The following is a 23,966-nucleotide window of genomic DNA, read 5'->3' as shown; positions in this document are numbered from 1 at the left end:
CTGGAGTGCAAGGCGTTGTTCTCTGACCGAACTACGTGATGGGGTAAAACGCCCCAGTAGGTCGCGGGGCAAAACGCCCCATGGGGCGTTTTACCTCATGTGTTGTTCGGACTACCCACTTCCTAATGTTCGGTAGCTTGCTAACAGTAAGTTTCTATGCATTTATATGCACTTTTCTCAGTAACTGGATGGCAAAGGAAGTATTTTGTTAACATTTCCATTGCAATAATTTATTATTTGGCCTTATGAGGCAGGTGAAAAACCTGTACATTCAATAGTGCCATAGCTGAACACATGACAGGATGGAAGGTGCTAACTTCAGTGCCGTGCTTCCCAAGGTCTAACCGACCTCTCATATAAGATTTAGTCAGCTAGCATGTTTAATCTTTAATCTAGAGTGTGGGGCTTCTTGCCCCAGGCCGTGGGGCGTTTTGCCCTGGGGTTGGGGCAAAATGCCCCATTTGCAGTTGCTTCACAAATCACTTCCTAGCTAGGAGTCCGATCATAAGTGAATGAATTTGAGGGATGGAATTTAAAGTAAAATGTCCAAAGAACGCATTGAGCACAAATTTGGCCTTCCAGGTGATGTGAGACAAAAGTTATGTAGCAAAATAAATTATCTGGGGCGTCTTGCCCCAGGCTACCCTACATGTTTTCATACTACTAAAACTTTGTCTGATAGAGATTAAAGTAGGCAATGAAATTTAGCTACGCAGAACCTGCGGATTTAAGCTATGTTTTGAGCATTTACTGGTTTGCAACACAATCGTCACACGCTTAATTTTGGTGGACTTCGTTTTGAATGTGCTGTTGGGGTAATACGCCCACTTTGGTGTGGGGCAAAACGCCCATCATGGGCGTTTTACCCCTAATGGGAGTTATACAGTACGGGTATTTGCGAACATTTTTGGCTGAAAGTGAGTGTCGGGATACGTTTCTAATGCTCAGGATTCTTATGAAATATGCAATATACTGGTTAGTATCGCCTGGAACAATTTATTCGCACGAACTAATCTCCGCTCTCCAAGGCGGTGACAGCCCGTTGACTGAATGAGGAGTGGGGTGGTAACAACAGTGTTCAAGATGTGTTTAGTGGTGTAATCTATCGATTTAAAGTCAAACGAAATGAGAATGGATAAATACTGCATTCTTTTGTCAGAGTACCGAGCGTGTAATGAAACGTTCAGGACTGGGCGTTATGCCCCACTCATATGGGCGTTATGCCCCATGGGTGGGGCAAAACGCCCGATTTGTAGTCCTCTCAATTCGGATGGCATATCTCAAAAACCATGCATGCCACTTGTTTCTGATGTGTTATTCGAAGAAAGCCAAGGTAATGAGCTACCAGATCAGCTACCTAGTTGTCTTTCAAATTTGTAAGATAAAGAGATACTGGGGCTGGAAAGTTAGGGTGGGCGCTTTGCCCCACCCTACCCTACCTAGACAAAAGTACGTCAAAGAAGAAAATACGCATCGAAAAAGTACGTAAATTATAAAGTACGTATATCGCTAAGGTACGTACCCTTGCTGACTTGCATAGATGTCGCAATCGGTCGCAACTACAGCGAGACATGCAGTGCAAACGGTAGCAGACAGCAGTAATTTCCCCTACCAAAGTGGTGGTTTTCTACCACAGACGCTCGTCGAGGTCGGAAATTCCAAATACGCTATACAGACTGTGTATATTAAATTCCTTATCGACGAAACAGACGCAATTTCTAGAACTTTGATTACTTGATCCAATATAATTGAATTTTATAACTTTTTGTTACTTGTTTAAATTTTTTTACCTTGCAAATCTTTTGTTTTTAAGCATCATTTACAACAAAATAACTTTGGTTCTCTCACAGTGTAAATAAATAACACAAAATGAAAAATAGTTATTATAATCCGAGAACTCAAGCAGAAGACAGCTTGAAAACTTGTGCAAAATTTGTGCAAAATTGCGAAGTGATTGGCAAAATCAAAATGTAAGCGTTTAGCAGTTCGTTGGTTCGTGCTTTCACTGAATTGTCTTATTTTTACAAAATATCAAAAAATTGCGTACGATTTTGCTATTGATTGTGAATACCTTCTCGGCGGAGCCGTGGAGAAAGGTATGGATTGGGAGTGTTTCGTCTAATATTTTATCGACCAGTAAATCAGTAGCATATTGATATTGATATAGGACCTGTATGTAGGACTCAGACTAGGAATGAAATCCATGCCCCATTGAGAAATTTGATGGAGCACATTTATTATTTAACTCTTCGGCCAGTCTGGCAATTTACAATATAGGTAGGGGAAAGTGGGTGTATTGCGCCCTCCTAACCAATTGCGCCGATTGCGCCCACCAACATTCCCACGGAATCAATGGCATGTTTAGAATTTTGTGTTCAAAAACATTATTTTCACCACTGGATAGTTCATTTTATGGTCCAAGCTCTCCGATGAAGCCAATCAGCAAGGCTCATTACGCCATCAAAGATGTTACGGCATTTTCTTAGTTTTTTTGCAGCATTTTAAACCGTTGGCTATAGAAATTTGCGATATTTGTGTGATTTTCAGAGTGATATTTAGAAAGAAAAACCTTTTTTTCATTATATTTCACTGAAACAGTAAACTTCCTTCAGCATCTTTATGATAACTTCTACGCTTTTATAAAAAGTACCTCAATTTTAATTGCGCCCATGGCAATTGCGCCAGGGGGGCGCAAATGTAATAATGGTGTAGCTATAGTATGAATCAAGGCTATATAACCATATGAATGAATGCATCAGTAACTGATTGCAATTATAAGAAGGAGTTTAATGTCAGGCAGGGGAGCAACCCGCTGTCGTCAGTCCGCAAATTATTTCTCTCGTCAAACTTATAATGCAGCAGCCATTTAGCACGGAATATATAGTCTACGACAGTATATTCAGTATATATATTCGACAGTATATATGTCGTAGACTATATATTCCGTGCATTTAGGCTACGAACTTGTGGTGTAATTGACAAAATACGACATTTTCAACATGGAATCAGGCGTGAGAGGTGACAGCTATGATAAAAAAAGTAAAAACTGATGTCATAAAGTTGTCGAAACGATAAAAAATTATTGATTTTGATAGAAACGATTGAAAATTTAACCGTATAGGCGCATACGTTCACATATACAGGGTGGAAAGTAATTAGGTACGCGAACATACTTTTTCGTCTTCTAGTAATGAAAAAAACGGCGGTGACATAAACAATATATGTTTTACTTTATTTTATCCTTATCTAGTTGCGATGCATTGACATAGGCGTTCCGGCATGATTTACATCAGCATGTGAACTGTGAAGATCTGTCGGCCAAAGCTCAGCCCACACCTTATAGAGCTGTCCAGTGAGGTAATCGGTATTGGTGGCTCCTTGCAGCTTTTAGACGGTCTCCTGAGGAGTCATCTGGAGATTTTTAGTCGAATTGAGGCCCAGGCGTTTCCCAGATCAGCTTTTGTATGTCCTGAAGAAAAACAGGTTCTCACAGCACCAGTATTGCGTTTTGTTGGCCGTGAAAGTAAGGATTTCACCAATCACGAAGAGCAGTTTCTTTGCGTCGGGCACAAAAGTGCGCTCAATCATTTTGCCCCTTTCGTTGCACGGTGGATTAGACAGAGACACTCGTCTTGGAGGATGTTCCACCGGTTGTATACTTTATTTTTAGTGACCTTTTTTAGCGCTACACGCAATTCTGACACCACCCGGGGGCTCGTGACCCACTGATGTGTTCCTTTGCCGGATGGAGTTTATTGGAGTTTATTAACAACCTTTGCCGGATGTTTGAAGGTTGGGACGGACGGGACATAGGACGCAACAGCTGCCCTCAGAGCAGTTGTTCTGCAGGTTTGACGGATGAAACAGTTTCACAGATGTCTCACCCAACCACAAATCCAGCTGCCTGTCCTCTGTCCATCTTTGATGGTCTTTGAAAAGCTTTAATTAACAATTCTGCTGTTAATTCGTGAATTTTGGTCATCCCGAGGGCTTGTACGACTTAATTTTCGAATTTTTGCGTATTAATGTGCGAATCGTGATATCCTAGATCGGGTACCTGGCCAGAGTAAGCTATTTTGCCAGTTTTCGGGTCGACTGGCGTCGTTTTGTCGCCGACATGGTGACCACCCATCCGGCGACAGAATTCGCCGAGGGGTTGCTGCCGCGGACGGCTTTGCTTTTTAAGTCCTCTCAAGTGTTATTATGTTAAAAAGAAAAACGTATAATTGTGCAATGCTGGTGCTGAGACCGCTACGAATCCCTTCTCCGCCAGTCCAGCGAAAATAATCACAAACGCTTTCCCTGGCAGCTCCAAATTGAGCTCTTTGCCCATTTCGGTCTTGTGCAGCGTATGGTGTCTGCACCATTTTAAGTCGAGAGGTTGTTTAAGACCTTCCAGGTCATTGTTCAAAGTTAGGTCACTTTTGGTAGATGAGGCGACAACAAACACGACCAATTATGTTCCATGACAGCCCGTACTCATAAAAATGCTCCACTGACGGTCAAAATTGTAAGAAAATACATGTTCGCGTAATTACTTTCCACCCTGTATCTAGTCGGTTACAGTAAACGTTTTCGTTGCACTTTTACAAGCGTACGGACACATGTAAAGTTATCTACCTGGGCAAAAAACATCGCGATTTATATCTACATTTATTATTTATCCAGCCTGAATAACATTATAAATGTTTAAGTAAGCCGCAATGACATTAGACTGCCGGGGTTGTATGCATTCCGTCTCATTCGCTTAGCCATGTTAAAGTATAGGGCGCAATTGGGTTCTAATTGCGCCATTCCCCTGGCGCAATTTACAGCAGTTGTTGGCAAATGCGCCCTTTTGCATGTTTCTGAAAAAGCAGCTATCAGAAGCAAACGAAACATTCTTAATTGATCGGGAGGCTCTTAAATCGTAGCCAATGAGTTCCTCTTTGAAATGGTTACTAGTGCATGCTTATATCTCCAGCGGTTTTCTTACAATTAGCGTTTTTCCTTAAGGTGGCGCAATTCACCCTCTTTCCCCTATGTGCATATAGCAGGGCGATAAATACCGCATGGGCAAGGCTACGTATGGATAAAGCATGCATTTTGGTTAGACACCAGTGACCAGGCTGGAGACCTACGGTCCGACGTCCGTGGCCGGGGACCGTGGCTGTCGCCAAGGCCATATGTCGCTGCCACACTGGTCTCTGAGCGTGACTGCGAGGAGAAAGCCGTGGCGCCTGGCTACATACTCAATATATCAGTGGCGGCGGATTCGATTTTGGCGTGGGGGGGGGGGGGGGGCAAGATCCCAGTCGAGATAATGTCATAGACGGATCCAGAAAGGCGTTTTCGACGCTGTAGGGGCCAGGGGGTATACCCCCCCCCCCCAAGTATCTAAAACCAGTATAACGCCTTTTGTGGCGACTAACGGAGCGGGCGAGAGGGTGAGCCTTGCACGTGCGAAATTTCGAGGGGGTACCTCCAAATGACTTGCGCACGGCACCCTACTAACCGGTCTCTAGCGATGTGCCAAATTTGAGTACAATCGGCCCAGCCGTTCTCGAGATCTGGAAGCGGCAACCTGCACGTGCGCACGTGCAAAATGGGTCCCAACTGACTTATGCACGGCACCCTACTAACCGGTCCCTACCTGTGTACCAAATTTGAGCGCAATCGGTCGAGCCGTTCTCGAGATCTGGAAACGACCCCTGCACGTGCGCACGTGCAGCAGCACCCCAACTCTGGCACATGGATATGCAGTGCTTAGTGGGTGCCTACCTACATGCCAACTTTCAGCGCAATCGGCCAAGTAGTTACCGAGATATTGCAACAATTACAAAACTGACACCTATTCGTTTTGCACGTGGCACGTGCATAAGGGGTCACCCACATGCATCGGGAATAGTCCAATACTTGGTAGAAGGAATGAAGCTACCCTACAAAAATTACCGCATGTAAATCGGTCAAGTGGTTGCTGAGATATAAGCCTCGCAAAAGCGGCCGGCCGCTCATACTCAGAAATTTCCGTTAATCTAAGGAAAGACTCCGCTCGCTTCGCTCGCTCCGTAATAAAAAAAATCCTCGGATTTCGATTCCTTTATACTGCTGTGCAGTATAAAGCAAAAAATTCCTGATAAAAGTTTTATTATTAGGAAATATAAGGTACGTTTTGTCTATTTCGGGCGATGGAGGGGGAGGGGGAGTAAATATTTGCTTTAAATGTCCGCTCCCTGGATCCGCCAGTGGACGATGTAACGATTTTCGTATTGCTGTATTAGAAAAAAGCTCCAATGGGAAAAATTGTGCCATAACCCGATCGCATATCAGATGTTGAAGAACGGTGCCAAACCTTTTGAAGTAGGCGAGCGCTATTCTTCAATGAGGTAACTCGTTACCATTTCCTCTGTTCATTTTACGTTCGATTTCCGTTTAACCTTCCTTTAAAAAGTATTTCTGAGACAGATATCAACTGAAACTAGCTCACAGCAGGAGGAGACCGCTCAAACATTCAGAGACAGTCGGTCGCATCTAAACCTATTGGGACAGCGATCCGACAGAAACCCACCCCAAGGCAGTAGTTCGCCAACTAAGCTCACCAAGACGGGCTGTCTCGATGGGTTTATGCAGTAAGCCTATTAACTAAGGGCCAAACGCTCGTCAAGCTGGGAACGGAGGGCTGAGGTGAGGGAGCGCGGCGGCGGGCTAGGGTGAAGGAACGGTGGACTGGAACGAGAATCCAGAAGCTCTGGCTGGGGCGTTTCTTTATTAGGGCTTTAGGGTGCGCTGACTGCGGTAAGGTCCAAATTATCACACCAAATTTTGCCACGACATCTACCGGTTCAGGCACTCGAGAATCAGCGGCCAGTGATATCTGCAAAGACGAAGCATTTCCAAACCAGCTTCAGCCATGGTGTCAGGGCGCCTCAGGTGGCTTTAATTACAGCATGCACATACCAGACGACCTCAGTGCAGCCAGTCTGTAGCCGAAACCATTCGGAACAGACTTCAACGAAAAGTGAGACAAGGTTAGTGCTATCGTTAAGCTTGATCGTTATGCTATCGTTACGCTGGCTTGATCCACTGGAAGGTGGTAGTTATCGGACGCTGCGGGGCATACTCATTTTTCCAAAATGCCTTAGATTTTGCTTTCGTGTTCGATGCTCTGTATTCTTTAGCCAGCCTTTAGCCAGAGGGGGCCCACTAATGATCAGTGCCCTAACCCTCAAAAGTTTCCAACATTAATTTTTACTTATTTAATAGTGAAAACTGAAATAAAGCGGATACCGAACTGTGAACATCCAGTTTTTACACTGGCCCCACACAAGCCTCCGAATGCCCAAAGCAGATCTCTGATGACTGGCCTTTGGGTGTCATACCGTGCATTGGTCAATGTGGTCAATGCGTACGACCTCGGCGTTTACCATTTTATGCACTGGAAACTGTTGCGCTCGAAAAAAAATCAGGGAAGTGGCTTATTACGAGCGCTCATCACTCATCAGTCAACCACCCGCAAGCGAATGGCTAGCCCTTCCGTCTCCGCTCGCTTGCGATTTGGCATTTATGTACTTACATAGGTACAAAATAGCGGCTAACGACCACTGAAGGTATGAGTTGCGTCTCTTGCACACTTAAAATATCTCTAAATCGAATCTGAAAAGACAAAAAAAAAGCTATAAAGCGGAAATGGTTAGCATTTACAGATATTCAAAAGGCACCGTTGGACAAACTGTAGGAGCGCATAGCTGGCAGCTGCAATATCAGGCTATGGAAATTTTCATGTTTAGGGCACAAATTATGGAGGGGCAAGAATACTACGTTTGCCCCTCCTCCAAAAGTTTCTTAGGGAACGATGCCTCTGCCGCCCCGTATCCGTCGCCCGTGTAAGCGGTCACTGAAGGCTTGGGTTGCCGCGCTGCGTCACGTTGACGCTTATAATGCCTCCAAAACTAGGTTGAAGAGAGGAAAACTTTAATTGAACGCGAACGCTTGTGTATGATAAGGTATAGCTCATCTGGTTACATCTTCAGATGATCGAACAGAATAATCAGGTACCTATATGGTTTCTTGTCTAAGTTATGTCACAATTTTTTTTTGGGGGGGGGGCAAAAAGATACTTTTGCCCCACCCCCCACGAGTTTGCCAGGGGAGGCAGCTGCCCCCCCCCCCCTGCCCCCTCGAATCCGCCGCCCCTGCAATATATGTATTATGTACCCTCAATATACTCTGGCCTGGCTACACGCCACCTTCGCCTGGCCGAGGGCCCGAGGGACAGACGAGGGTGCATGACCAAAACACCCCCCGGGCCCCGCCTAACTCAAATTTAGGTATACCTACTGCCTACTGGCCACTGGGCCACGTAGCGGTACGTGGTGACATTCGAGAGAGAAAGAAATCATGCATAAATTCGATTTTGTCACTTTTTAGGCACGGTTAAAATTCAAAGGTCAGGCCGACAGACACAAAACGTCGTGAAAGGTCAAATTTCACCTATTCCAGCGCTTTGACAAATAAGCTTAGGACTCACTCAGGAGCAAATAAAGCTACACTTTGACCTCGGAAAAGTGCATCGGCGCGTGCATCGCGTTTCGGAATACGATGCTGGTAAAATCAATATCATACAAGTTTTTTGTCAAAAGTTATTAAGAAAAGCATTTTGAACAAATGATACCTACGGCGCTACACCTCAATTTTTCCGTTTCTTCCCTCCGGGCAGCAATTTATCCGTTGTTCCAGTGTAGTATGGCCTCCTTGAAAATGATAACATTGATAGCATTTTACAATTCTCAGGTCTATCTTAACCCTCGCCGGACCTATTGGTTTTCTACATACGCGCCGGCCGAGGGGGGGGGGGGGGCGGGTACGACCCCCCCCCCTCGCCGTTTCGCCCCTGGTGGAGCTAGCGCGTCGCGGAAAAAACGAGCGTGTGCGCCGTTACGAGACGCAGAGATTGGTACCCGACTTTAAGGTCCTAGGTCAACCGGTGACCTCTGAGGTCAGGTCAAGTGCCCCAGGGTACGGTTTAGTTTTTGGTGAATAACTTCGCAAAAAACGGCCGCAGAGCCGCGATTTTGGCAGCATCGTGTTCGCCTCGCTCAGGCGCGTCGAATGATATAATTTTTGTTCGAGTCAGGTCAATTTAGGGTGTTGACCTCAGGTCAAGGTCAGGTCAGCACCCCAAGGTCACGAAGCTGGTCGAAAGAGGTCATGTCGCATATCATTCGATTCGGCAGGTCTTCCTGAGTCCATTGGTGGCTTTCTCGACTCGCTAGCTCAATTTGATCGGGAGTTATTGACGAAAAACTAATATGACCTTGATGACGTCATAAATGACGTCACGGAAGGTCAACATTGCAAAAGTGACGCATCTAACCTTGCAAGGAGTGCATCAAATCACGATTCTGTGTGCTTGAGATAGTTGGAGATCGTTCCCGGCGCCAGAATAGCAGTTTTCATTTTTCCCCATTGACTTATAATGGTGATTGGAGAGGTCACGAAAATGACCTGACCTCATATGACCTTTAGGAAAAATCCGAGATATACAAGTTGTGAGACTCATAATGGATACTAGATCCTGCAAGTTTCATTTCCCTGTGACATCCCCTCTGGCAGTGAGGGCGTTGCGAAGTTGCGACATCTGAAGACCGTGCAGAGGTTCACTTATGACGCCATAGGTCAGTGACCTGACCTGACCCAAAAATGCGGTTGGTGTCAAAAGATGCGGCTTGGATCAAAAGTCAGATATGCCAAGTTTCAGCTCTCTATCGCCAACGTGTTCGGAGCTATCGCGAAAAAACCCTATGGGGGGCGGCACCCGTCCGCCCCCCCTCGGCCGGCGAGGGTTAAATGCCTGATGGCTTCCACGCAGTGAGTCGAGGGTTGTACTTACATTGTAGAATGCATGCACGTACACACAAGCGTACACAGAGCATGCATGATTGCATAAGTTTGCACGCTGATTGGGTACTATTTATGTGTGTCGTTGCAGAGCGCACAGGAGTCGTCGCGTGCTGCACTGCCTGGCAGCGTGTTGGCGCGGCCGGCAGCGGCGATGGATAGGCCGATGGCGGCCGGGCGGCTGGGCGGCGCGCCTCTGTACGGCCAGCCGCCGCCGCCGGAGCCGCCGCTGGCCATGCTGCTGCAGCGGGTACAGCACGGTGACCCGCCGCCGCCCTCCCAGGACACCCAGAGCACCTATTTCTCACAGGCGCCACCGTCGCAGGTAAAACGGATGGACGTGCACAGCCGGCTCGGCACCAGCCTATTGTCGAAAAAACGCCAGCTCACTCGGCGTGCATAATGCAAATTCTCATATGTTAAGGCTAATCTTTCAATTTCAGCATCACGTTGAGGCGAGTGAGTTCCGCAAATATTCATTTCAACTGTGTCAGACCACGTCTCGTCTTTTCAGTTTCCATCAAAATTTTATCATTTCTATGTCGGACTCGGACAATATCCGCTGTCACCGTGTCCCCCCAGGTGTCACCCCACCCGATGAGTCGATGGCTGACGGACCCGCCGAGCGGGGCGGCGGCGCGCGCCTCGGGCACCGCCGAGCCCAGCCAGGACTCTGCCGTGTCGGGACTGAGCCAGGAGTCGGCGCCGGGCCCGGCCGGCGGCGCACTGCGCACCAAGAGCGCCGCGCTCGAGCAGCGCATCGACCACGAGCGCCAGCAGCGCCGCCAGCTGGAGCGAGACGTGCGCGAGGCGGTCACCGTGGTGGCCGCGCACGTGCAGGCGCTACCCGAGCTGTGGCACGCGCTGCTGCCGCGCCTGCTGGCCGGCGTTGAGCGCGCCGTCCAGGCGGAGGCCGAGCGCGCGCACCGACAGGCCGGCGAGCGGGTGCGCCGCGTCGAGGAGCGGCTCGACGGCCTGGACGCGGCGCTGAGGCGGGCCGTGCAGGACGGCTGTCGACAGGTCAGTGCCGCCCACCCGGTACAAGGCTCTACCGCTGTCAATGCACAGGGACATTTTTTTAGAAATTTTCCCTCGTAGCCAGGAAAAAGGCCGCTGGATTTATAAACGTTCGGTGGAAAGAATGTCAGAAATTTATTTGGTCCTGTAGGTAAACGCCTCTTGCAAAACTTCAGTTTCAAATCATTAACGGTTGCTGGTATTTTAACCCTGCTGATCTAAAAAGCTTAATGCTTCGCAAAGATCGGTATATTTTCCTTTTTACCTGAATTTAGGCACTGGCTTATCCCAATGTACCGCTATTAGAAATGCTGTTACTGACCAGGAGACTGCCAGACAGACGTTATACGGATCCTTTACCGGTCATGGATGACAACGGCAATACTCGTAATTGTCTACCGAAACCGAGTGGTTTGCGAACTCCGGCTCTCAGAGAGATGTATTTCCAGCAGTGCAAGTGGTAGCATTCTGAAGGTCGCGTAGGTCCCGTTTTAAGTACTGCAACAGTCGCGCTAGGCTTCCTCCAGACATTTATCGTCGTTTCACAATGGAAACGTTCAATTAACCGTGTTCCCCATCTCTGATAGCGGGATATCCGGCCGATCGCGCATGCGTCGACTGTAAACCCTTGTGGCCAGTCATGAATCGGTGATGGGGAAAATGTACTCAAAGTTCGTTAAGCATTGTATCATGCAGCCACATTCTTAGCCACTTAAGTCGCACACGACGTCTGAGAAAGTGGCTTTGTGACTGAGGCCGGACTTGCACCATATGCTGCTCACAGCGGGATACAGTCACGCCCCTTGCGACAAACTCAAACGCCTATCGTAGTCGCTGTTATCCTCGGGATATACATATGTAGAAATACTGAGCCGGGTCGAGGACGATATTTCGATGTAGCACAGTTCGTTTTTCTGTCATCGGTTTTCCCCTGAATGTTTCACGAAGCACGAAATAACATTCTAGGGACCTGCTCCAATATAGAGGAGGCCACTATCATTAGACTACTGTTAACGCCAGACCCCTTGAGACCCTAATTTTTCGCGATTATTTTTAAATGCGTGGAATAATTTCAACCATGTTTAGGAAATAGCTGTTTCAAGACCTGCCGAAACTTTTTCTTAAAATACATTTTGTTGTCACTTAAATGTTTGTGGCACTTGTCATTGACTCGTAATGTTAACTTTTTCCATCCTGGATAGAGGCTTTCATACGTCATATGACATTAGGCTCCGCCCACGACTGCGGCATTGACCCGTGCCCATCAGCGACCTCTGTACAAACGACACCCCTGCCATCTGTAAAGGACTATGAATTTCGCTGACGCTTCACGTGCTATGAATCAATTGCAGCAGACGGTCAAGTAAATGTTAGGTTCTTGTTGACTCTTGTATATAGGACCAAGAGGACAATCACTCCTCAACCTACTACTCACACGTGCTTCGAACAAACGTTAACGATTCCTAACAAATACGATTTTCGATGTAGGATATCTGTTTGAAATACGAGCGAGCCTTATGATGTGAAGCGAAGGCAATAACTTATTATTGCGTTGTTCGATGGTTGCATAGCGTGTACAAATCGGCAGCTACTTGGTAACATCCGACATCCCATTATCGCATTATCTGCAACGCCATAGGCTTTAAATACAGGTGAATATTTCCTAACCTTATGTCAGTTATATGCCATCTGCCTGTCATTTGCAGCTTATAAAAAAAAAAAAAATGAAGCAAATATCAGCGAACATATCAGCATTGTACAAACAATGCGCATTGAGCATTTATGGCTCCTCAGTCATCATGTCGCTCTTTGGGCACTGTCAGCCAAGACGTTACGCACAACTCCGCCGGCTTTCGGCACCGCTCGACCGTCCCTGCTCCCCGCCACAGCGAGAGTGACCGCGCGCCGGCCCGAAACCGCCGCAGGCCAAGACCACAGAGGCGGGGCTTAGCTGTGACGTCATAACGTATCACAGACTGACTGGTGATAGCCTCTACACACCGGGTGAAAATCTTGCTCGAAATTTAACATTACGAGTCAATGAGAAGTGCCTGAAATATTGAAATGGCGATAAAATATCTTAATTGTAAAAGTTTCGGCAGGTCTTGAAACGGCCATGTCCTGAGCTTGGTTGAAATTCTTCCACGCATTTAAAAATAATCGCGAAAAATTAGGGTCTCAAGGCGTCTGGCGTTAACAGTAGGCAGGTACCCTCCTAACAGGCACGAGCAAAACAATTGCGCGCTACAAAGGTCATTTTTCGATCAGGTCATCGCTGAGGTCACTGGAGATCACCAAAAGTAAAAATATCACAAGTTCTGGTTCCCGATTACGCATTCATCATATTCGTATTGTGCTTTTTTTATTGTTTTGTATGCCGCCATTATCAGATGACCAGGAGTGCTCCCTCCATCTCAGGATTCTCGATTGTAATGCCAAAAAGGCAGCGATTTCGCCCTATCTGACTGTAACGATTCGTGCTCCAGTCGGGTCAAGAGGTGCTGTTAGCGCTGAACGGACTGCGCGAGGCCGTATCGGCGGCCAACCACCGCGCCGGAGACACGGCCGAGAGCATCCACCAGCTGCGGGGTCAACTGGACGACATCGAGAGGTGAGGACAGAGCAACGGACGGGGCGAACAGACAGACAGACAGACAGACAGACAGACAGACAGACAGACACAGCGCCGAGAGCATTCACCAGCTGCGGGGTCAGCTGTATGACATCGAGAGGTGAGGACAGAGCGTCAGAGGACGAACAGACAGGCAGACAGACAGACAGACACAGAGACAGACAGGCAGACAGACAGACAGACAGACAGACAATTAATGCGGCTGGTTCGGTAAACTTGACACCCGAAACGACCTGACTCAATACGACGCTGCGGCTCGAACGAATACCGGCGGGAGGCTCAGATATCCGATACCGGACACTGCTCCACTTGATCACCTCCACAGTCCATGCTATAACAGCCATCAGTAAATGCTATAAAAGCCGCCAGTCGCAGAGCTGTCAGACTGCTCTCCCCCCTCCCCGCGGCACTCGGGCACCCCTCCTGTGGTGACCCGGCCCCCGGCCGGCGCGACAGGTCGGTGGCGGCGCCGGCGGCCGGTGACCCGGCTGACCGGGAGGCGGCGCTCCAGCTGAGCTCGGCGGCCGCTCAGGTCAGCGCCGCGGTCAGCGAGGTGCGCCGGCTCGGTGACCGGCTGACGGAGCAGCTCAGCAGCCATCAGCGTCAGCTCGACCAGCAGGTCAGTCAGAACGCCCGCCGGCACAGCGGGCACCCGCAACCGTTCTATGTCGTGTTATGTGACATGATTCACCCGATGTGTCGCCTAATTCTCTTCGTCATAATTGTTTGCTTGTAACTTGCGAAAAGATGTACCCGTCCCCACTCACCTTTCATCGAATCGCAGCTGTTTGCTGAAGTGTTTGTTATAGTGAGTGCATGATTTTTATTTGTTTTGGGAATTTTAGAGGAGGATAACTGTAAACCTAGATGATTGGGTGGCATAGGAGAGTGATTGAATTACGTGTGATAAAGGCTACAGATGCGTCCATGATTTTTTTATCACGGGAGGGGGTGGGGGGGGGGGGGGGAGGGTGGAGGGGTTCCGTGGGATTAGCGGGATAGGGCTCGCCGGAAATGTCATGTTATTTCATTGCATAGGCAGGTGATTGAGCTTTTCTCGTGCGATATGGAAAAATGAGATCGTTTCAAAAATGTGTGTATAGTAATAACACTCGGTCGCCGGCGCGGGGGTGACGCTGACTGGTCATGATACACTTTGAACGGCGCTCAGCATATTTTGTAGCTCCCATGTTATTTGTTGGCATTTTGACAACGCATATCGTGGCCAGTGTGCGGGCACGGTCGTGATTTCATGTGTCGGGCGTCACGACTCACTACCTACTACGGGATACCGTCGGGCCTATTATAGTCATTGGCGTGTATCTCACCCACTGGAAATATCTGTCATTTTTTACGCTGCAATAGGATATGAGAGGTTGTGCGCCTTCCGATGGCGGCTGGGTGGGAACTCGTCTGTGTCGTGCCGTCTGGAGTTCTACCGCGGCCGATTTCCGCGTCCCTTGTCGTTGCTATCAGTGAATAGTAGGTGCCGATGGAGTTTAGCGATCCTACGTGTGATACAGTAGCGGTGGCGCTGATAAGGCGGTGGTTATTATTAAGCGTGGGAGTTTTACGGTGAACGGTGCCACCCACTTCCCGGTATTTGATAGCAATTGGCAATGTGTTGCGAATCGCCCAGCTGACCTGAAATGAAAGGATCATGTCCCAGAAGGCATGAAACTTTCTAGAAAGAAACATCCGTAACCGTCAATCCGTTTAATTTGGTATGCCATATTTATATACATTTATTTTGAGCTAGTTCACGCTCAATTTGAATATTTACACAATTAGCCATGAATTGATATCTGCTAGGCTGATCATCAAACACTTTTTATCTGAGACTCCCTAGATGGTTATCAGCCTGTCTTCCTCACTGATGTGAGTGATGAGCCACTGTGATCCGCCTTTGTCCCGGCTGATCCTCATTCCGGTGAACCGAGTCTGTGTGTGTGTGTGTGCGGACAGGCGAGCCGGCCGCCGGCTCTGGCGGCTCCCTGTGTGCCGCCCCTGGCTGCCCGGGCCAACCGTCTGACCTCACCTGTGGGGACAGTACGACCGCAGCCGTGCGCGACTCCGGCGGCACAGGCGCAGCGCAGACAGGTCAGTAAAGCTGGCCCTTACCCCGGTATTATACATTGAGGGTCGCGTAAAGATCATATTAAAAATGCTACAAATGCTAAAAATGCTAAAAATGCCTCTATCACTGACGAATTTTATGCATTTAACTTATTAGTTTCGGTGTGGTTTACGAGGATTCCCCTCCTGTGCATCTTTGAGGCATAAATGCGATAATGGAGGCCCGCGATGGTTACTTTTGACTTGAACTTACATGTGAGCCTCATACAGATGGTAGCGGCCGGTGCGGCATCCTGTTCCACCTCAGACGAGCGTGTTGTCTCTTTCAGAACTGCGCCACTGACGGTGCGTCCCCACCTTCCAAGCAGCCTCGAGCGGGAGACCTCCCGCCGCCACCTCCAGTGGGTGCTACCCCGCGACAGACCGCGCGAGCCGCCCCCGTGCCGCCCAAACAGGTTAGTCCTATCGGGGAGACAGGGGCTTGTGCGGGCCTCCTGGTTCCGGTGTCCAAACTTCTGAATCCTGACTGTGTCGATTTTTTCCCTGCTTTACACTCTCGCCAATTCTTGTAGACTACACATAGCGTCGAAGCGTATCAAACACGTAACGTTAAGCGTAAAAAGCATGACCCCCATATCCTATTCATGAAAGCTGAGAAGTGAGAAAGTATCACGTTGAATCAGGCCAAACCAATTGTAGCTGCAGAAGTCCATGTGATTTCCCACGCCACACGATCTGACCGTGCTCGTATTTCTGGGTGTGTGCTTCTGTGTGTGCGTGCGGCAGGCGGCGGTGGCGGCCCTACCCCGGTACCCAGCCCGCACCGTCCGCTCCACACCTAATCACGGCAGGCGCCGGCCGGGCTCGGCGGGCCGCAGACAGCGCGACCCTCCGCCCCCGCCCCCGCCTCCGCCGCCGCCCCCGCCGCCGCCGCCGCCCCCGCCGCCTCCGGTCGCCCCCCAAAGACCGGAGCGAGCAGCGGCTCGGCGGAAGACCGTGTACTCACCAGAGAGTGAGGTGACTTCCCTGTCTCAACTGACGGGTCGGCACAGCGCTGCCGCCGAGGCCGGCTCGAGCCTGTACAACTTCACATGGGAAACGGACGGTGAGTGGGCTATAGTACTTTGATCTCCTCCGCACGCTTCAAAATTTTCCTGCATTGTTTACTAACCAAACTGCCTAATCGTATTTCAGGGTAATGCTAAAATCGGCGTGACCTCAATAATAAAGTTACGTGGTCCTTTGTGGTGCAAACTATGGGAAGGACTAATGGTGTTCTTTTGGTATGTATGTACTAGTCGGCTCATACCTCGGTAGATGTTTGAACAAAGACGCTTTAGATGCTTTGATGGTTTAGTTTAGTTTAACAAAATCTCTAGCACGCCTAGCTGAGAAAGCAATGAGCAATGCATTCGTGTAATCTGTTCACGGGAATGCACTTTCAATATAACCCGTGCATCCTGGGATAAGCATGAGTCAATTATCTCATAGACAGGGAGCTGTGTGTTGCAGCATTAACCCGAATAAAAGTTAGGTATGTTGTTGTGCGCGCGCTGGCGTGCGACCCTTCCCGGAGGCATGCGACGTATGTTCATTGTTCACCGTGCACGCTAGACCACTGAGTCCGGAAGGCGGCCCGGATTCCCAGGAATAGGAATGGCCTGCGCATTGCTCTGAGGGGGTCGGCTCCGGAGAGAAAACGGGCGTGGCTCCACCGCAATCCAGACTAGTCGGTCACCGCTCGTTCACATAACGCGCAAAAATTCTGCCTATGATATCAGTGGCCAGTGCTGCAGCAGCGCTTTGGAGCTGGGGGCTCAAAGTGAAGTCAAGTTAGATATATTCATCATGTTTTTGCTGCACAGACTAGTAAGGTGATTGCAAATCGGTGCCGCAGTCGGTCGCTCTGACCGCGTCTCGGCGCGTTACAGAGGCGCTGCCGTGGCCGCGTCAGCCGGCCGTCCGAACCTACAGCCGCACCCCGCAGCGGACACCCCTGGCGGCGGCACTGCCGGCCGGATTCTCCCCCGAGACGATCCGACGCAGCGTGAGCCGGCCGTGCCGCGTGCCCAGCGCCGGGCCGGCGCCGGAGCGCAGAGAGCGCCACTGGCTGTGAACTGGCGCAGCTGACGCGAGCTGCCGCAGCTAGCGCGACGAGCTGTGAGCCGGCGCAGCTAGTGCAACTGGCTGTGAGCCGGCGCAGCTAACGCGACGAGCTGTGAGCCGGCGCAGCTAGTGCAACTGTCTATGAGCCGCCGCAGCTAGTGCAACTGTCTGGCGAAGATCAGCGCAATCAGCGCACCGCGGCCGTCAGCGCGACTGGCTGGCTGTGAACCGGTGCAAGAACGGCTGTATGTAGTGTATGGGCGCAGAGTAGAACGGCTTTATTGAACTGGCGTAGGGTGAGCGGCTGTGCTGAACCATCGTTGGAAGAACGAACTAGCTTAGAAAGTAAGGCTGTTCTTAAATGACAGGGGAGAATGTTTGCGCTTACATTGCTCTAATGTGCGATTTGTTGAGGCCACGGAAGCCGGGCTTTAGGTACTGCACTAGGCCAGTTGAAATAAGGCCAGTAAGGATCGAGTGAACTAATTAGTGCACCTAAGTCGGTACTCGCAATGCGCTGCTCATGCGGAGCCTGAATGCGATGGGAGTCCAGCAATGTCTCTGAACCGAATAGACCGGTAAAGATCATGAAGATAGCTCCAGATTATAGTTACCGCATCAAATTATTTCATTCGGAAGCTAGTCATTGTTATTTGAATGAAGTCTTATTTTGTTTTACGTGTAACTTGTTTCACGTACTTGTCTGTCATTCGTTGTTTCTTGCGTAGGAAGTTAGTATTGATCATGGCCTACTCGTATGTGCTAAGAGTTACTGCAAATAGTGTGATGTGATCTGCTAATATTGGCTGTGATTGTAATATTAGTATGAAAAGTGTTATGATCTCAGTGATAGTCCAATCATGTCACGTGAACCCGACGGTGAGGAGCATGAAGCCGTCTGGATAGTGAAAAGTTGTGTTTTGTTCGTAGTTTTTTCCACTTCCTTCGCTTCCATGTTGCTTCGTTTGTTGTTTGTTAACTCAGAATATTCATTGTTTTGTCAGATAATTTTCGTTTCTGAAGTTCATGGCATTTGTTCATTGCTTTCCAATAAAACGTTCACTGATGCTGCTTTATCGATGAAAAAAGATGTGGGTGCTGGTAGCCTATTTTTATCTGCATTTGCGAAGGTCTCAATTTTACATTGGTTACTAGACATTTGATATCCCACTGCCGTTTGCTGAATGGATATCATTCGAATTGTCACAGGTAAATGTTTTTGGAGGTATTATTTTTCTCCAAAACATTTAGCTCAATTCGTATCTTCCAGGTTCCACTGCTATATACATAAAACCATAGATAGATATAGATGTAGATAATAGATATAACATGAACTATAAATGGTGTAACTCACAAGCATTGTATCATTCGCCGCTGCCTCTTCGGCGTAGCACGACTTTACTGTCGACGGAAGTAGTCAGGAACGGAGTACAACGGGTGAATGCTGTCTCATGAATGCATAGTGCATCACATCCGTTTGGTTTATTATAGGCATATTAAACCGCGAGTAGGTAGAACAAATCTTTTAAGCGTCGAGCCGGTAGGCGAAGCGCTTAAAATATTATATATATATATATATATATATATATATATATATATATATATATATATATATATATATATATATATAATGTATTTTTTCACCTTTAAGCGCCCGGAAAATATCGGCGGTACGGGATCAAATTGTTGAGCCGCTGGTAGGCAGATTTTTTTTTAACGTCTTGCTTATCGGCTCGACGTTTAAAAGATTTGTTCTACCTACTCGCGGATATATACTAACCTTCAAGTGGGGGGGGGGGGATGGGATCCCAACCAACTTCTTCAACGATGGGAAACTAGAAAGGACCTTCTAAGGCCTGGCTACACTACGCGTTTTCTGCGTGCGTTTTTTTTTGCGGGTTTGCGTTTTTTGCGTCATATCGTTCTAGAAAGAAGTTATAAATAATACAAGTTTTACATTATTTACAAACAAAAGTTAATTTAACTCTTATTTTAACAAAAATTTAAGATAAAAAACATCACAAAAACGTAATATCGTTTATTCTTCTAGAACGACATCACGCAAAACCCGCAAACCCGCAAAAAACGCACGCAGAAAACGCATAGTGTAGCCAGACCTTAATTCGAAACTACGAAAGCAGGAAAGCCGCCAAAAAGGCACTCGACAATATCCTCAACAAATGCTTTCGAAAAAAATGTCTGTCCTATTTCGCCACTTGATCAAAGCTGATGTTATTGGTGGTTATAAATTTCATATAACAAAGGAACATTCACGGATTGTGAAAACAATAATGATTTTATCATGGATTGATAAATGTATACATTTTTGACTCTCTGAGACCCGCAGCCCAATTTGGAAGATGCTCAAAATTCAAAACCGCTGTTCCGTTCATTCTCGAAATATGTGGAGCGGTGTCACGACACTGTGATTAAGCACCTACCGTGCCTACTTCCTGCTCGCCAAGCCCAGCGAGTAGCGACTCGAGCAAAAATGACTCCTTGCTAACGGACACTAAAAGGCGTGATTTCTGCGCACCCGCCTCTGACAGGGTGTGAACCGCCGCTCGGCCGCCGGGGGTCCGGTCCCCCGTCTGCGCCGTGACCGGCCGCGACACCCGCCGGCGGAAAACGGCCCCCATCGGCCGGGGACCGTTCTGATCTGCCGATATTGAAATATTTCGGGATGGTGTCGGACACGATACGGCTGCTGCCGGCCGAGCGCACCTATGCGCCTCTGCAGACCAATCGGTGATCACATCGCCTGCCTTTGTCTGCGGTTATTGATCGTGTTTGGTGTGTATTGGTATCTCAACACGCATGCCGGCCGGACCACGCCTGTGCGAGTTTCCTCGTCCCTCGCAGCCTCTTTCCTCTCAGCTGGGTCTGTCTGCCCGCTCGGAGCGCATTGTGGCACCAGGCATGTCCTCTCAGTTGGGCACGTGCACACGTGCGGCGCCACATTCCTCGCGGGTTTGCTAGACCTGAGGACAACTGTAACTGTGTAACGGTGGTACACAACCGGAGGCAAAGCATAACTAACCGACCTGCATGAGGAATGCCTGCTATGGGCATGGCCGGTAACTCCATGAGAAAAACAGGTAGTTGGGCTGAGCTGAGCTTTTTTCGTCCAATAGCCGTACAATTTCCGGCTCAAAAACATTGGGCGGTTGCGACCAAGATGTTGCGATCACACCTGGTCGAAGGTATTACGGTACCGTAACTGACATAGGCAGTAGGCATAATGCTTCCTTACAAAGCTGCTAGATTCGTGTGAGCTTCCCAGCTGAGAAACTTTGATTATTATAAAACAGCTGTTTCAAGTCTGAGGCCTGTTTCACTAACAAATAAAGTGTGTAATTACAAAGAAAAAACTTGAGTTTAAAAGAAATAATTACCAACATTTGAAATTTGGATTTCACGAAACCTCCGAGCATGAATTTTGAGTTTAAAATTTACCAACTTTTTTACAAGAAAAAAGTTTGTAAGAAACATCGAAATCGCAAACTTTCTGTTTCACGAAGACCAAAAACTTGAAAGAAAACGTTGTACTTACAAACCCGAAATTCCAGTGGCTCTTACGTTCGGAATTTTATTACTTTTTGTCAGGCGCGCACACAGGATTTTTGAATGGGGGGGGGGGGGCACGACCTTCGAACTGGGCCCCCCATGCCGAAGGGCCCCCCCCCAAAAAAAAAAAATACGGCCCATGGGGTTATATTTCGGTTGGTTTGAGGCTCGAGCTTTTGTCAATGCATGGTAAAACAATTATTTCGGAACCAGCTTAATTTTCAAAACATTTATATTTTTACGCTAGCATGTTTTTTTTTTTCTCAAATGCGACTCAGAGCCGGTACATAGGTATACCTAATCATCTAATTTATTCCGTAAAGTCAAACATTTCATTAATAAACATTGTTGCAAGTCCCTCAGAAATCAGCCCCGGGCAGCGACTATAACTGCCGGCCGGCCGACCGGCCCCGGGTGGCTGGAAGCAGGGGCCGGTCACTGTTTGGCCCGGATGTGTAGGAGCGGTAGCAACACTCCTTTTTCACGTATATTCGCATATTTTTTTAGGCACATCGACATGAAATGTCATTAGGTATCTGATACGATGTGGGATCACAGACTAGAGATCCAGCTTACACAGGCGTAGGAACAGGGGGGGCCGGGGGGGCCATGGCCCCCCCCCCCACTTTTTAGCCATTTTTTAAAGTAAAATCTTTATTTTTTATTTAAATACAAAACTAAGAGCAGGAAATGATTCAGCAAGGTGAGATGAGCACAAAACTGCAAAGAATTTCTTCATAGGGGTATTGGGGCTCCCACAAAGTGACATTGAAGTTTCGCTGGCCCCCCCACTTTTCGTGAGGTTCCTACGCCCATGCCAGCTTATAACTTATATTTAATGTTTAACCGATGAATCAAATCAACAGGACTATGTACGATGCATGTCGGACACGTACCCAGAATTTCGCCCAAGAGGGGGTCACCTGCTGGTCACCTGACCCCGGGCCCGCGAGTCGCCCGGGGGTCAGCTCAGGCAAGGATGTATCCAGGACCTTTCGATGGGAGGAGGGAGGCACGGTGGGTCCAGTCTCAGTGGCAGACGGGTCTCTTTAAAACGGTCTTTGCATGAGAAAATGTGGAAAATTGGCAAGTAAAAGTATCATTTATGCCCGAGGAGTGTGCCTAATGTACACTAATGCCTAATGTACATGGTATTTTACGAGCGAGCGAAGCGAGCGAGCTCCTCAGAGTCACCGGTGTGTGGCGCGCTCAGAGGTGCCAGTGAAAGGCCGTCAGATGCGCTGGTGTTTGGTCGTCACAGGCGCCGTTGTGGGGTCTTAGGGTTTAGAGACACTGGTGGGGCCATCATTGGCATGTGTGTGGCCCTGCAAAATGGCCTGCAAGTGGAAAGTGGCCCTTCATAGGCTGGCAAGGACACTCAGAGGCTAGTAAGAGGCCCTCAGAGTCACTGGTACGTGGCCCTCAGAGGCGCCGGTGTGGGGACTCTCAGAGCCGCCGATGTAGGCCCTTAAGATGCGCTGGTGGGGGGTCCCTTGGAGGTGGCGCGAGGGGCCTCGCAGTTGCCGTTGTGGGTGCCTTTAGAAACACTGGTGTGGGCCGTGTGTCTATCACATACGGATGTGGAGCCATAGCAGCCAATCCCTCGTTGGCCGTTACTAGGGCCCTGAGCGGCCGGCGAGGTCTCTCAGAAACCGGCATTGGGCCTTTATGAAGATAATTGTGGCTACATAGGAGCCAATAACGTGCCCCCACAAGCCTGTGGTGTCCTTCCGAGTTGAAGTGCGGCCAGCGCGAACCCTCTGCTGCCAACTGGCGCCGCAGGGCCCCTCGGTTTCGAAGAAACCCTAAACCCGAGAACGGGCACGTACCCCCTCGCTCCCTTGCTATGTCACTGAATTCAAGTGATCAGGGATCCTTTAGGTAATCAGGGGCGTTTCAGATGACCAGGGGTTTCAATTGATCAGGGGCCACCAGGTGACCATGGGCCCCTCTGGTAACCAGGCCTTAAGGGGCCCTCAGATGACCTCAAAGGGCTCTCAAATGGCCTTAAAGGGCCCTCAGATGGCCTCAAGTAACCAGGGACCCCATCAATAACCAGGGTCCCTCAGTAAACGGGGGCCACTCAGGTAACTGTAGGAGTCCCGCAGATAACCAGGGGCGGCAAGGTTTCTCAGGTCCGTTTTTTGACAAGGCTCTTATTGACTCAGGTGCGAGCCCTTTGCCATCAGCAGAGGGCCCTTTCAAGCCTTTTTGAGGGCCGTTTAACGTCTCTTGAGCTCCCATTGAGGCCTTCTAAGGGCCCTTTGAGCAGTCGAGGGGTCTTTGAGGCCTTTTGAGGGCCTCTTGACGTCAGCTGAGGACCGTTGGACGCCAGCTGAGGACCGTTTTTGGGCCTTCTGATGGCCATTAGACGCCAATGGATGACCACCTGACACCAACTGGGGCCCTCTGACACCAGCTAAGGGCCCTTTAAGTTTGACGCTAGCTCAGGGCCCTCTGACATCAGCTGGGGGCCCTCTGACGCTAGCTCAAGACCCTTTGATGCTCTTTAAGGCCTTCTGAGGGCCCCTTGAGGCTTTTTGAGGGCCGCTTGACGCCAACTGAGGACCGCTGGACTCCAGCTGAGGACCGTTTGAGGCCTTCTGATGGCCATTTGGCGCCAGCTGAGGGCCATTTGGCACCATCTGGCGTTTGACGTTAGCTGAGGGCCCTTTGAGGCCATCTAAGGGCC

General features: G+C 48.9%; 1 protein-coding gene and 1 long non-coding RNA gene across 3 annotated transcripts in view; one reads left to right on the top strand and one right to left on the bottom strand.

Moving 5' to 3' along the window:
- LOC122382133 (protein fem-1 homolog B-like) overlaps nt 1-23,966 on the bottom strand; it is a 70,110-nt gene that overhangs the window by 13,966 nt on the left and 32,178 nt on the right. The window contains exon 1 of one of the 2 annotated variants that reach the window (XM_043367080.1): nt 7,553-7,628. The exons of the other annotated variant lie outside the window; for it this stretch is intronic. The gene's annotated coding sequence lies outside the window, so the exon portion shown is untranslated. Of the gene's footprint in view, nt 1-7,552; nt 7,629-23,966 lie in introns of those variants that run through there. 2 annotated transcript variants of the gene reach the window in all.
- Nucleotides 1,994-10,168, top strand: LOC122382135. Its single transcript, XR_006256630.1, has 3 exons — nt 1,994-2,086; nt 7,003-7,007; nt 9,968-10,168. It is a non-coding gene; the product is annotated as an uncharacterized LOC122382135 (long non-coding RNA).

This window comes from Amphibalanus amphitrite, unplaced genomic scaffold, assembly GCF_019059575.1.
Source record: "Amphibalanus amphitrite isolate SeventyFive unplaced genomic scaffold, NRLGWU_Aamphi_draft 000134F_arrow, whole genome shotgun sequence".
Classification (NCBI taxonomy): Eukaryota; Metazoa; Arthropoda; class Thecostraca; order Balanomorpha; family Balanidae; genus Amphibalanus; species Amphibalanus amphitrite.
This window is presented reverse-complemented; position numbering and strand designations above follow the sequence as displayed.